We start from the raw sequence: 15111 nt of genomic DNA on the forward strand, positions 1-15111 counted from the left end.
GGGGGATTGAACCGCGGTCCCTGTGCTTTGCTTGGCTTAGCTTGTTCTAAGTAGGTGCTTTAGACCACTGAGCCATCTCACCAGCCCGATGGTTTCAGTTTTAATGAAAACTGAATTCCTAAAACTTCGTTCCATTTACCTTGGGTAAGCAAATAGCCAAAAGCTTCAAATATTTCACTTGTACCAATGTTGAATCTGCCGTTCAAACTTGGTATTGACTGGGCTATTTGCTCACATTCCCTAGAATGTCCAAAAAGTTGGCCTTATTTTGGACTCTTGTTAACTTTTACAGAAACTTATCTTTAAATTCATTTTTCTAGGGATCCACATTTTTTTTTGTCTAAAAAATAGCTGGTCCAGCTGGAAAAACTGTACTAATCACTAGCTGAGAGCTAAACTGATTGCATCGTATTTGTAGATTATGCCACCTGGGCTCCTCTTGGACCTTTCTGAAGACATGTATAGAAAAGTATTACTTATGAATCCTTTTTCTGGATCTCAGGTTATAAATTAGTAGTTCCTAGAAATAATACAGTTCAATGGCCTTCAATCCAACATCTTATTTTCTTATCCCCTCTAACAATTAATGATAATAATAATAATAATTACAAGTAATTTTCTTTTATTATTACCTGGAAGTTTAAAAAAAACAACTATTTCTTTAAATCTCTTCCCCAGGAAGCTTAATTGTCTTGTTGTCACTTATGTTTCTGAAAATTCCACCTCAAATTTATTATGTAAACTGTTCACTTATCTCATAAAAGCTATTTTGAAAGAGGCTCTGCTATTACTATTCTTACAGAATTTGAGGCTTATCCCTGTAGAAAGTAGTATTTTTTTAGTATGATCTTCAGAGAAGAAACAGAATAGAATCTCATCACCTAAATTATTCTGTTATATCCAAGGCTGACAGTTCAATTCTCTGTAGAGAGATGTAGGGTCAAGCTGCATGAGCAAAAGTAGTGGATTTTAACAGAATGTAATTTTGTGAGGACAGAGGGGATAAGAGGCAGCAAATAATCTCACCATCTTCCATGTGGACAAACATGTTTATCCAGGATGTGCTAAAGTGTACCTGTGTGCGTGTGTGTGTGTGTGTGTGTAAAAATATTCATCCAATGAGAGTGTAATTTCATTTTGGAATCAAAATTTATTAGGCAGAAATTGGGGGACATAAATAGAGACGACAATGACAGAAGTTATGAAAGGAAGAAAAGCAGGCATTGGGTACCATAGAGAAGACAGTATTGGAAAACAAGGGAACAGATCATGTTAGATGGTGATTTGGCAAGGATAAATCTAAGTATTTTTCATATTTTTCTCTGGGAGCAGAGACGGTGTAGATGAAATCATCAAGGTTAAAAAAGGAAGAGAGTAATTTCAAAAGTACAAAAATTATAAAATTTTAAATCAATTTCTCAAATATAACTTTGAGTGGATATCTGTAGTTTTACTAATTCATCATTTATTTAACCCATTAATATAATGTTAATACATTCAATAAATATGCCTACTACTTCATCATGAATATTTGCTAATTAGCAACAAGTTAGAGCTAAGACTTGAAATATAAAATTTTTAAAATGACCAGTTAAAATTTATCTATCATTTCTCCTACATTTTGGATGATAGCATTTTGTGCAATGATTTATTTCATATTTTTAATATTTTTGTTTCATTTATCTTTTTCAAACTTTCTTCAGTGAACAGTGTTGTTTTCTTTGCTCTAAAATCTTAGCCTGTTATTGTGGTGCATGCCTGTAATCCCAGCACTCAGGAAAGCTGAGGAAGAAGGATTTCTATGTAACTGAGGCCAGCCTAAACTAGACTGAAAAACTTTGTCTCAAAGAAAAAAAAAAAAAGCTTTCTAACAGTTGAAGATGTACCAGATGTCACATTCAGTATCTGATTGTCCACATCTAAGAAGAATGTGAATGTACTTTTAGGAAATGGCATTCTGAGTTTTGCTGCATCTTGCTGGAATTTGCAGAGTTATTCAATTTGTGAAAAATGTCTTCATCACCTTGAAAAGTCTAATTGCCAGAGCTTCAGCATTAGCTCAGTAAAAATAGGACTCTTCCTTGCAATTTTTCCTTTTGTAGCTCTTTGCTGTTTATCACCAGGTGACAAAATTATGCACTTATTTGGGGAAGTAGTTTAAATATGGTACCAGCTGTAGCATATGACTGCCTGGGGCAGTTGGAAGTGCTCCCACTGATACCTCTGAGAGAGAAAATCATCACTCAATCTAACCATAAAAGCTACATAGAGACAAAAATCAATCATTCTAAAGGAGCAAGAAAAATATCATGTATTATAAATATACACTGGCAGCTCTACATTAATAATAGGTACTTTTTTAATTTATAAAGTGACATTCTCAAAGAACATCCATATATCTATGCATGATGAAGGTAATAGTTAAGCAGTCACAAGACATTCTAATAACTAAGCATAAAATATTAAGAAAATAACAAGGATTTTGTATTTTAAGCCCTCTTGCAGACGAGAATAACAAGCTTGGAGGCATGCGAAGTTTGTGCTTAAATGCATGTCATTATGACACCCTGTGTGTGAGTCTGCATTTTAATAAGATCACTGAAGACTCCAAAATGTTTTGCAAATTGGAACTAGTCCACAAACCTTTAAAATATACAGTCATATTCACTTTACTTTACTTACCAGGATACCATGTCAACTTTCTAGGTATTTTCTCTTCTCTAGAGGATTCGGATTTCAATTTGTGAAAAGTTAAATTGACTTGAAGCTAAACTTCCATTTTAATCACCTTGTAGATCATAACTCCACGCTCAAAAATATCTTAAACTTGAATAAAATATTAAGATGTTCCAAATACGTACTTCTCAATTTCAAATTTCCATAGTATTTAAATTCTTATTTTTTCTTGCATTAAACAAAGTAGTATTTTAGATTCTCAAAATCTTTTTTATAATTTAAGAACGTAAGATATGCAAATACATGGAACTAAAAATGTCCCCAATCTTGATAAAAGAAATCACATTGCATAGAAAAAAGGCATCCTTCAATGACAAACACAGGAGAAAGGAAAATACATAGAACCCTATTTTCTGAGTGGTAGAAAATTCTAGCATATAACTCCTTTTCCTGTAATTATTCAAAATCTTGGCTCAGTTTCCTTCTTGTGGATTCATAAATAAACAAGCAATGACAGTAAAAATGGAAGAGAACACTATTTTGAGCCAGCATTGACCTTCCTTCCTACTTAAAAAGGTGCAAAAACCCATGTCAGAGAAACTATAGGATGGGAATGATCTGTTTTTGCAATGATATCCTATATTGTAGAACAGGCATTTTATCAAGCAGGATAAAATCTGCCCTGAAAAGCACTTCCATGGGCAGGTTTTCTTTCCCCTTGTGACCTTCGCACAATTAACATTCTGCACAGCTGAAAGAGGAAAATCAGTGGAGAATACAGATATACAAGATCATTCTAGGTGAATTTTACTGCCCTAAATATATTTTACAAGCTGCCCTACAAGGGCTTTAAAAGGGGTGGTAACCCATTATTTATGGGGAGGAAAAGAGCAAATTGAATTTTTCCATTAAAAAATACTCTCTTGGTTTCACACGTACACACACACACACCCCTTAATATTGAACATCTACTCATTAGATTCACAAACTTTCCCTTCAGTTAATCCATATAAAACTGAAGTCCATGTATCCAACTTTTCAAGGATTAAAATAGTTTTTTGTGCTGAGGTGCAAAGAAAATGTACCAGGCTGAATTGGAGAATTGTGCCATCATGATTAGTATTCCAGAACTTTTGCCGCCAGCATTTATTACTTTTCGTAGTTTCTATCATTCCATGCTTTCCTAGCTATAAAATATAGTTAGTTCACTAGCGATAACCAGAGTGCTCCCTTTAAGTACGTTCTACAGGAGACACGTAAAATTTATACTTTGGCATTCCTGTGTTCTTCCCAACACGGTGGCCTTTTCAATTTCCCCTGCCATTCACATTGCCTATAGTTCATGCTGGGAAAATAGATGCAAAGTGGCAGGGACATTTTCCATCTTCCCATTGTTAAGCCCGCCATTCTCTGCATCTGTGCTCACACAGCCTGTCCCTTTCCTTAGGCTGCAATTCTCTCTCCAACTTATCTCTTTGGGATGTCACTGCTACAATTATATAATCTCTCCTGCATCAACATTTTCCCCCTTTCATCTAGATTTTTTCACATAAACATGCATTAAAGTCTGTTCTCTACAAAACTGATTTCTAGTCTTCTCAACCTTCTTTATTGACCACTGCCCTTTTCTGTGCCATTGTCTCAATAAACTTATCAAAACACTGATCTACGCTGACATTTGCATTTAATTGCTTCTCCTTCATTCTTGTGATCAAATTGCAGTTCCTCCCTTTCTCCTAAACCTGCCCTTACTAAGCCTACTAGTGAATTTCACATTATCAGCTTGCAACATGCAGCAGCAGCCAAGACTCACGGCCATTATTTCTTCATTAAAAATTTTCTTGTTGCTTTCCACAACAGTGTACTCTTGTGGTTTTACTTCCCACTCACTGGTTAAGGAAGAACCATCCTTAGACACCCGCATCATAGAGGGAGAAAATACATATTCACTTGGATGGCCTTTGTTGAGCTTCCCTCTTCTGTCATACTTTTAGGTATTGCAGTTTCTCTGGGCTGGGTCCTGAACCCTGTTCTTTCTCTTATTCTGTCTCCTGAGGTTAGGCCACCCAGTCCCACAGCATTAATTAATAACTCTTCTTTGGTGACTCATAAATTCATTAGTACAGCTCAAAATGCTTTCCTTTGTCCCTAGACTAAGTCCAATAACATCCTTAGTATCTCCAAAAGAATATTTGGTTTCTTTTGAAAATACTGTTTTCCAAAGGTATTTCTCATCATACTCCTATAATTCACTTTTGCTCAAGTTAGAAATACAGGTAGGACATCCAGAATTTCAAAATAAATAGTTCCTATTGGATTTGTCTCCAAAATATATTCCAATTCCTTCTTCTCTCCACATCCACTGCTGCTATTGGAATCCCAGTCTGAGTTGGAGTCTCTGTCTATGGCCATGTCCTCCAGAACAACTACTTACTGTCCCACCTGGTGTCCCTTTAAGATTCATTTTCAACAAAAGATGGTGGTCATCTTTAGAAAGTAGAAATTAAGTCATGTCACTTGGACGCACATATTTTCAGTGGCCTTGTGATGCTTCGTGAGTAACAATCAGGAGCCACTGCTACATCTTTCAAGAGACTTCTTATCAAGTCCTTTATTTTCATTTCTTGACACTTGCCATATCCCTTATTGTCTTTCAATTAAAATTGATTTTCCTTTCAGTTCTGGAACATTCTAATTCCATTTCCCACCTCAGAAAGTTGAATTTTTCTTGTCTTTCCCTTAAAAGATCTTCCAAAAATCCCATAATGATTTCTTCTTACACTTCCAATTTTGATCTTGCTTACTATGTCCTCAAAGAGACCTCTAGGGCCTACTGTCTGGTGTAGTTTGCAACCCATTAGAGCTGGCACTCATCCAAGCTGTCCTATTATTTTTTACATATTAATCATTTTAAAATTATTTTCCTTATCTAGTTACTAGCTATTTTATTGTCTTTTTCCTTTGATGAGACTGTAAGCTTCACAAGAAGATCTGGGGTCATTTCTGTAGTGCTGTGCTACCTGGCACAGTATTTAGCAAATTGTAGGCACAAAGACAACAAAAACTGATTGAGTGATTGAATAGAAGGAATGATTGTGTGATGGAAGTATATAGTAATATAATCTCTATTTAGAGTACCAATAAGCATCTGAAGAACATGGTGACATCTCAGTACACATGTATTTGTGAAGTATCAGTGTCTACATGATTAGATTGCTTCTCTTGCGGTACTCTACAGAGACTCTACTATTTATTGTGATCAGTTTTAGTGAAGGAAATGAGGATTTAAAGTCCCACATGTTGGGGCTGGGAAAGTAGCTCAGTAGAATAAGTGCTTGCCAGGCAAGCACAAGAGCCTAAGTTCAATCCCCGGTTCTGCAAAAAAATAAAATAAAATAAAGTTCCACATGTTGCAATCGATGCATGTTACTTGCATTTTGACTTGTAGTAGTTGAATAACGGCCTTCCAAAGCCTGTTCTCCAATATTCCCATCTTAATAAGTAACACAACCTTATATTTGACTTGTCAAATAAAAAATATGCAACACATACTTGATCATCTTGCGTGATTCATTTTATTACCATTTTGTTGATGCTACCTTCAAGTAAGCTTTGAAAATACGTGTTGCTCTTTATATTTATTGTATCACACCTAAGCCACAATTTCATTTTCCTTGTCCAGTTCAGTGTCTGAGATTTTTTTCTTTTTAATTTTATGTATTTTGTACAGGATCTCACTACACAACTCAGACTCATAGTGATCCTCCTGCTTTCAGCCTCCCCAGTGCTGGGATTACAAGTGTGCATCACTAGGGGCGAGGCCAGCATGGCATGTGGTATCTGGGATTGGACTAGGGCCCTTGGCTTACCTAGGCATGTGCTTAGAACACTCAGCTTTCCCCACAGTCCCTGGGCCTTTTTTCCTTTCACACACATTATTATATTCCTCATACAGTAAGAAGAGTGGTCTTCCGGAAATTCTTCTTCTTCACCAGTACAAACTTTGTTCCGGCTCAGGACCTGTGCCCATACTGCTTTGGGTAGAATTTCATCCCTCGCCTTTCTGGCTGTAGGTTTCCACTTCCTAGAGTATTAAGTTATATTATTAGTTACAAAAGTTCTACTTTGCCATCTAGGTCACCTTTCAGCACTTATGCCTATAGTGCTTATGTCATATGTCTGAGGTTGTCATTGTTTTAGGCCTCTCAGCTGAGTTCTTAACATGGAATGATCCTTGATTGAGAAAATCTACCTGGCCTGAGATCAGCTTTCTTTGGAGAGACAGCTTTTATTTAATGACTGAAAGACATGTGTTCTGGGGAAGAAGTTTTGTAAAGGTTAAGCTTGGCCCCTTTGTTTCAAAAATGAAACAACTGTGAAAGACCTTGTCAGCCTGAGAACTCCCAGCATCACTGGCAAAGGCTCTGTTCCACCAACATCACAGTTCAATCTCTGTTCATTCTTCCCTCACTCCTCACAGAAGCATCCTCAAAAGCATTCCTCCATGAACCTCTTGATAAAAGTCTCAGAACATATTTCTCACTAACCCAATTTACAACACTATCCATTCAAAAAGTTCTTTCTTAATATCTGAAAGCCACCTAAAACATCCCTTATCGCCAATACCCATAGAGACTCAAATATGCTCCTCTCTTTGCCTCTTAATCTTTTTCTTCATGATCTCTAATCCCAATCTGTAATTCTGAAGAATGAAATTCTCATGATGGCATGAAACCCTTCTATTACAGTGTATAGGACATGTGGTTATTAAGTTCAAAACTCCTGCTGATTTTCCATGGCCATTATCAATTACATGCTGTAGTGGAGTTGTCTTTGATTTATTTTTCCCCCATTTTATGTATTCGGTACAGGGTCTCACTACACAGTTTGGACTCATAGTGATATTCCTGTTTTCAGCCTCCCCAGCACGGGGATAATAGATGTGTGCCACCATGCCTGGACTTATTCACTGGGTTAGCACACCCTGGGGGTGAGGCTGGCATGCATGCAGGACCAGGGCTCGAACCTTGGTCCCTGAGCTTGTCAAAGCAGGTGCTTAGTTTGCTGACCTATCTTGGTGGTCCTTGGGTTTTGATTTCTAAGGCTTCTGCTGATTAAAGGACATCATGTCTATAAAAAATTTTAAACCCAAGAGTTACACTAGCACGTCAAGAGTCATTCTTGTGGAGTAGCCAACTGTAAAAAGACATTTCCTTCACATTTACACAAATGGAGTTAATATTTTAAATAAATTAAGACCTAAGGGTACATAAAAATATAAAATTTGCCCTTGATACTTCAGAATATAGACCTGATAGTCTTAAGAAAGGAGTAGCATAGTTTCTATTTAGAATAATGAGCTAGAAGGGAATATAAATGTGAAGAATTTCAAGGAAAGATGCTTTGTGCACGTCCTTTCAGCTTCCAGCCACAGAGGTATTACTATTGCTGAGCAAAGTGATTTTATTCTTGACCTTGATACAAATTTGTATCTAGCCCAACTCCACTGATGAACTACAATTCCAGTGTTTTCCAGGATCATTATTACTATAATTTCAGAAGTCATTTTAAAGGATATCACAGTAGAATAAAAACTTGATTTCCCCCCCTCTTTAGGGAATCTCTCAGATAAAGGTTATTTGGTCACACTTTTTATAATTATCACATAATCACTGGAACTATGAATAACATCTATTCAAGTGTCTCAAATGCTTTATCCTCCTTAAGTTTAATCAACTGAGATATTTAAGCTTTGACCCTGGACTTAAAATATGCCTCCAACATCTGTATATATTCAGTGTGTGTATGTGTATGTACCAGTATGCTTAGTAAATCTTAAATAGAGTAGGATTAGTAAAACCTCAATTTTCTGTAAATTATGTATATCTTAAAATACAGAGTTGGAGATTTTTACTTGTGGTAACAAAAAAATCATAAAAATAAGCAAATACAACATAGAGTAATGAAATCTAGAAAACACTAAAACTTCAATAGATTAATATTTTTTCAAAGTAAAGAATTAAATTCAAAATACGAGGATGTCAAAGAGCTCACTCTTAATACTTTGCTTTATAAAGCACATGACAAACTGGTCATTAGTATCCATTTCTTTCATTACAAACAACCTAGTTAAAAGTATCCTTGAGCATTAGTAATCTTAAAAATCATCTTTCTCAGTTGGCAAAGAAAATATCTCACAAAATCCTAATAATGTGCTCATGAAAAATAATGAATATTAAGACTTCTTAATAATCCAGAAAAAAATACAAACACCAAATTCAATGAGAGTCCAGAATAATTATTCATTTAATGTTACATTGATTTGTATGTTTCACTGCCAATAGTATATATTTGTAAAATATTTATAACATTTATATCCATTCAAATCACAAAGAGGAGACAAAGTACATCTCCTGCCCTTTATAGATATGCCATGACTCACATGTTGCATAAACTATTGGTCAAAATTACGTTACAGTTCTATCCAGGAAACATGTAGGGAAAGTTTCTTCAGTGCATAATTATTCAGGCTTCTGCAGAGACTTAAATCTGCAGAGAATAAAATCCAGAAAAATATATGCTAATAGTGATTAGGGCCATGGAATTGACCTACCTACTGAATCTCTCAAGGATTTGTAATTTTTATAATAAAAATGTGCTTTGGTAAGCAGGAAAAAATATTATAAAGGAAGTGTTTTCTATTTAAATGTAGAGCTTCTACTCTTTAAATATTCTCTGGCTATGCAATTTCAGTGAATTTATCTGTTAGTATTTGGTGTCAACATAATTTTTTTCTTTTTTTTAAACAAGCGGAATATGTGTTTGATTTTGCATCATCTGAGTTAAGGTTTTATTAAGATCTCATTTTCATCAAGGATACATTCTTCTGCAGAAAAACCTGCCAGCCAAAAAGGAAAATCTTGAGATAGAACATTGCCAAAGTCAAAGAGTGTATGTGAAGCATGTATTCTTCAGCCAAACTGAAACAAATCCAGTCTGTGTTCTTTGTCATAGTTATATTGCAGGAGAAAAACTTGAAAGTTAAAGATGTTCTCTAGTTCCTTGTTTCTTCTGGAACAAGATCAGAGATGCCAACCCTCTCCCATAACAGCTGAGCTAGCAAGAAAATGCAGTTGAATAATTGGTAGATGTAGCAGGCCCTCTTATCATCTCAGAAGTCAATATTTTCTAGCATTTAATTTTCAAATCTTCCTTCAAAGGTGTAAAGTTTTGAGTCAGACTAATGAACCAAAATGAGATAGGTACTTTGTAAGATGGAAAGTACACTTAGGATATACTTTTATTTTTTAATTTGGAAAAATCTATTTTTATTGTTTTATTCAATTGTTAGCTGTTGTGAAGGAAATGACAATAATAGTAATAATAAAAGCTTCTGTCACTGGTAGTGCATTTGTATTAGAGAACAAAAAGACAGGAAATATGAGAAAACTAGTGAAATAGTCATTTATTCTCTCATTTTTAACAAGTATTAATTGAGCTTGCTAAGTATTCTAGGCAGTATAGTGAGTGAAAACGGGATCTCAGATGTGCAAAGCACTGTAAAGTGAACTCTAGAGAAGGGCTGTCATCAGGAACAAATGACAATTCACTGAGTGTGGAAAGACATAATTCTTGCAGAAGCTCAAAAAGTTCCAAGACAAGGAACTGAAGACTAGCAAGTCTTATAAATGGAATTACACACTTTTGGTTGAGCCATAGGAAAGTGCTACCTTATAACTTAAAATTGGTAGGTTGTCCGCAACCTCAAAAGGCTCATCTTGAGCTGACCAGATAGCTCAGTGGACTAAAGCGCCTGCTTTGGCAAAGCCCAGGGACTGGGGTTTGATCCCCGATACCACATGTCATGATGTCCCCCCACACCCCCAGAATGCACTGAGAGGGCAACTGAGATGGTGTGGTGGCACGTGCCTGTAATCCCAGCGCTTGGGAGTCTGAAAATGGGAGGACCACTACAAGTCCGATTTTGGTAGTGAGACACTATAGACCCTGTACTAAATACATAAAAAAGGCTTATCTTCATAGTTGAAATTATTCTTACAGAGTAAGAAAATTAAGAGAAAGGGAGAAGGAGGACTCCTGCCATAGGAGGTAACCATTATATTGAGTTGTATTTGGTGTGCTAGGGATTTCGGCTTAATCTTCTATCGACCTCAGTGCTTCTAATGTTACTAAGTTCACAGTAGTCATTGGAGCACCTGCTCAAATGCAGATTCCGTTTCTGTAAGTGTTAGTTGGGGTCCAAGGTTCTACTTTTCTAACAAGTCCTTAAAAAATGCTCTCCTGTTGTAGGTTCTGGGACTGGACTTCACGTAGCAAGGTTCCGAGTCTCAAATTTTCATGTGAGAATCACTGAGGATACTTGTTAAGATACAGGGCTGTGGATATTTTATTGATCTTGGTTGTGGGTCCAAGAATCCACCTTTTTGTGATTCCTCCAAGGGGTGGTCCTTCACTGAGCGGCACCCTGATGAGTCGGGTGTCTGGAGGTATTCGTACGTGTACTTGAAATAAAACCAAAGGAACGTCAAGGTGGAGAATGAAGAGTACTGACTTTATTTTGATATCATTTAAAAGAATGCCATGAGGAGTCTACCAATTAAAAAAATGCTCAGAATGATAAGAACATAATGACTCTTGACTAAATCAACAACTGACTGTTTTGGGCAGGCCAAATAGCTCAGCGGATTAAAGTGCCTTCTTAGGCAGACACAGGGGCCAGAGTTTGATCCCCCAGCCTGCTGTGCTGGCCCTGACCCTGGGGCATGCTGAGATGGAGATTGACACTGGGCATGGTGGCCATCTGTAATCCCAGCACTTGGAAGGCTGTAAACAAGAGAATCACTATGAGTCTGATCTACGCAGTGAGACCCTGTACACCTGCCCTAGATCCAAACATAGATAGATAGATAGATAGATAGATAGATAGATAGATAGATAGATCGATAGATAGATAGATAGACAGATAGATAGATAATACTGACTGTTTTGAAGGACACATAAGTGTATGATCCCTCCTTAGGGCTAAGTCTTTGCCCATGAAATGAATGTAACAACTTGTGCTTGAAGACTGACTTATTGATCTATGCCAAAATTTCTGTGACTAATTATAACCTATAAGAAAGAGAACATTAGGTGAGTGTGAATTTACCTCAGATAAAATGAATGAGCAGGTGCTCCTATAGCCTGCACTGAGAAGTGCTGCTCCTGCTCTCAGCAAACATGAACACTCCCGTGAGTCACATACACTATCTATGTATCATGTGTACAGTATGCTTATTTTCAATTGTGTACATACATCTAGGTTACTGAATGGATTTTACGAATAAGCTGAATGGGAAAATTTTATGGTCCTGTTTTCTAACTTTGGGGGCACTTTCATAACATCAAAACAATACCACTTTTGTTCTAAAAACCAAATCTAAATGTCACCATCTCTAAAGCTACACAACTCTATTTTACCCAGGAAAGATCAGAAGCCAGCTAGGTGTGGGCGAACACCTATTACCACACAAACATAGCAGCTGGGGTAAATCACAAAGGAAAAGGTTAATGAACACCTTCATGCAGGTCAGTGATACCAAGAAGTCTTTTTATTTCTTTATGCATTTAGCCAGGTTCTTTAGGGTCTCACTACAGAGATAGGATTTGTAATGATTCTTTTCAGCCTCCTAAACTCTGGGATTACAGGTGCGCACCACCACACCCAGTCTCCATCACTGTTTCTGCATGTCCTGGGGGCAGGGCCAGCACAGCAGGCCCAGGATTGAACTCCCCCATGCCCCAACCCCGGGGCCCCTGGGTCTGCTTAAACAGGGGCTTTAATCCACTGAGCTAACAGGCCAGGCATGATGCCAGGAAGTTTTATCAAGATCAAGTTTGATAAAATTTAGGCTTTCCAGAGTCCTGTAATTTTGAGTATATACTAAGAAATCAAAGCACTCCATTGACTGCCCTTCCAAGTCCTACCTTTTATATTAAAATGTAAAGTTTCTTTATTCAGTGGGCTAACAAGAAAAATACAGTTGCATCAAAAGATATTGTAAATTTTACTTTCATTTTTTACAAATCCAACAATGTACTTTTGCAAGGGTCTTAACAATGAACCCACTTTCTACAGCTAGCATTAGGAATCCCAGGCTGATAATCTTAAGATCTAGCTTAAAACTTTAAAAATAATGGGAACAAATCACAGCTCGGGCAATTTCTCTGACTTTCACATAATATTGTGATTATGATGAAAATATTTTTAAAGGATCCATAACCCTCTATGGCAAATCGTATTTTCCAACTACAACCATAACAATATTTTCTGCTCCAAAGGGCCAGCAAGATAGCTCAGCAGACTAAGCACCTGCTTAGGCAAGTGCAGAGATCAGGGTTCGATCTCAGTACTGCATGCTGCACTGGGATCGCCCTCGGGCATGCTGAGCCTGGGACCAAGTCCCAGTGTGGTGGCGCACACCTGTAACCCAGAGCTGGGGAGGCTGAAAACAGGAGGATCACTGTCAGTCTGAGCTATAGTGAGACCCTGTACAAAACAATAAAAAATAAAAATAAAAATATCTTTAATATTTTCTTCTCCATATGTTCTTCTCTAACGTTCTGTTGACCCTCCAATAGCACGAGGTGGAATCCAATTTGTCTTTTCATATATCTGGGAGGGCCTTAGTGACTTGCTCAACAAATAGAATGTGGCAAAAGAGATGCTTTAGAATTTTCAATGCTACATCAGAGGAAGCTTGCAGCTTAGACTTGGGCTCTGACAACATTTGCTTCTGGGAGACTGCTTCTCAGAAGCAGCTGAAAACTAATGAAAAAAAGACAAAACAAAATTGAAAAGCCAAAAGCAGCAGCTGGTTGGCACTGAGAAGACCAAGCCCTAGAGCGAGCCCATGTGTACCCGTCGACTGCTCAAACTGGCAGTCAACACTAACGCCTCCCCTCACCTCCCCATCTTCTTCTGAGCTTTTAGAAAACAGTGATAATCAGGCCCCCATCTCTTAGCCAGTTAAATCACAATGTCTGAATAAGAAACTGGAACATAAGTTTTAAAAATAATTCACAGGTGCAGTTGCAACCCCAGTCAAGTTTGAAAACCACAGATTTACAACATTGCACAAACCTCCAGTGACAATGATCAAATTCTTTATTCTCTTCCTCGATGTTTAAACCTGAAAGATAATATGATTCTCCAGCAGATATTAGTACCTTATATGGGTAATTGCTCCATCCTTCAATTAAAAAATAGAATGTATGCTCAAGAAATACTCCTTGAGTTATTTATTTTTGTTTCTTATGGTTATCCAAATTTTTTAAAAAAACACTATGTCCAGAAAGCAACTAAAAAATGAACATAATAGATAAACTGAAAAAGAGACTTCTCTAACCATTAGTCTGTTCTATGACAACTTACGATGAAAAATATATGTACTGTGAATAAATGTTTGAAATATTAAGCAAAAATGCAATAATCAAGGTATGAGGTTCACAAAAGAAAGTGATTATCTTCAGGGATGGATTTGATGGACATGCAAGCAGTACAGCTGCAAGTGAGTTTATTATTCTGTGGTCACCAACCGGAGATTCTTCGTCCTTTTATCCTGGAGTGTGTGCAGTGGAAGTGAAGTCCAGGTGGTCGACGGAGGCTGCAGCCGAAGCTCTGCATTCCCATTCCCAGCGTATTCTATCTCCTTGAATCAGCTTGCCTCAGGGTTCTGGAGGCCATCCCTAGCCCACACCACTGCCATGCTGTGTTTTGGGATTGGAGAGCTGAGTCTATTCCATTGAGAAGAAGCACGCATATGAGAACAGAGAGACTCATATGTGTACCTAAGACTCAGTGTGTCAGCCCCACAGTGCCCTCAACTGCCGACTCTTGCCTAACTCCAACCCAGGCTTCTGGCGCCATCCCTTGGTGGTGGCCGGTTCGCCCACTGTGGGTGGAGGAAACCGACATTCTCACCTCCAGGCTATAGCTCGCAAGTTTCCCAGTTAGCCCCACAACTTATGTGCCTGCTGTTACTTATTTATGTATTTTTTCTGAAGGGGTGATGCTCACACCAACCCTTTGTGAGAAATTACTGAGGCACAGATTCCGGCGAGTCTATATACAGCAGCAGTTTGTTTCAATTGCGTATGTGTGATGTGTTAGATAATAGCATAAAATTGGACTAATCACTCAATCACATTTCTCAACAGAGGTGACAAAACACAACTGATGCGCATTAATGGGATGGCAGACGAGTGATGATGAGTACAAGCCAGGCAGGAGGAAAATGAGTCAAGAAGAAACTTCTGTTTGGAACCTTCCCAAATGGTTTTTAAAATGGTAATTTGACTTCTATTTGCAAGCTGGATTAAAAAAAAAATCATAGACAAAGAATGGGTATGAAGTCTGGAATACTGACTATTCAA

Source organism: Octodon degus, unplaced genomic scaffold, assembly GCF_000260255.1.
Source record: "Octodon degus isolate 3935 unplaced genomic scaffold, OctDeg1.0 scaffold00055, whole genome shotgun sequence".
In the NCBI taxonomy this organism is placed as follows: domain Eukaryota; kingdom Metazoa; phylum Chordata; class Mammalia; order Rodentia; family Octodontidae; genus Octodon; species Octodon degus.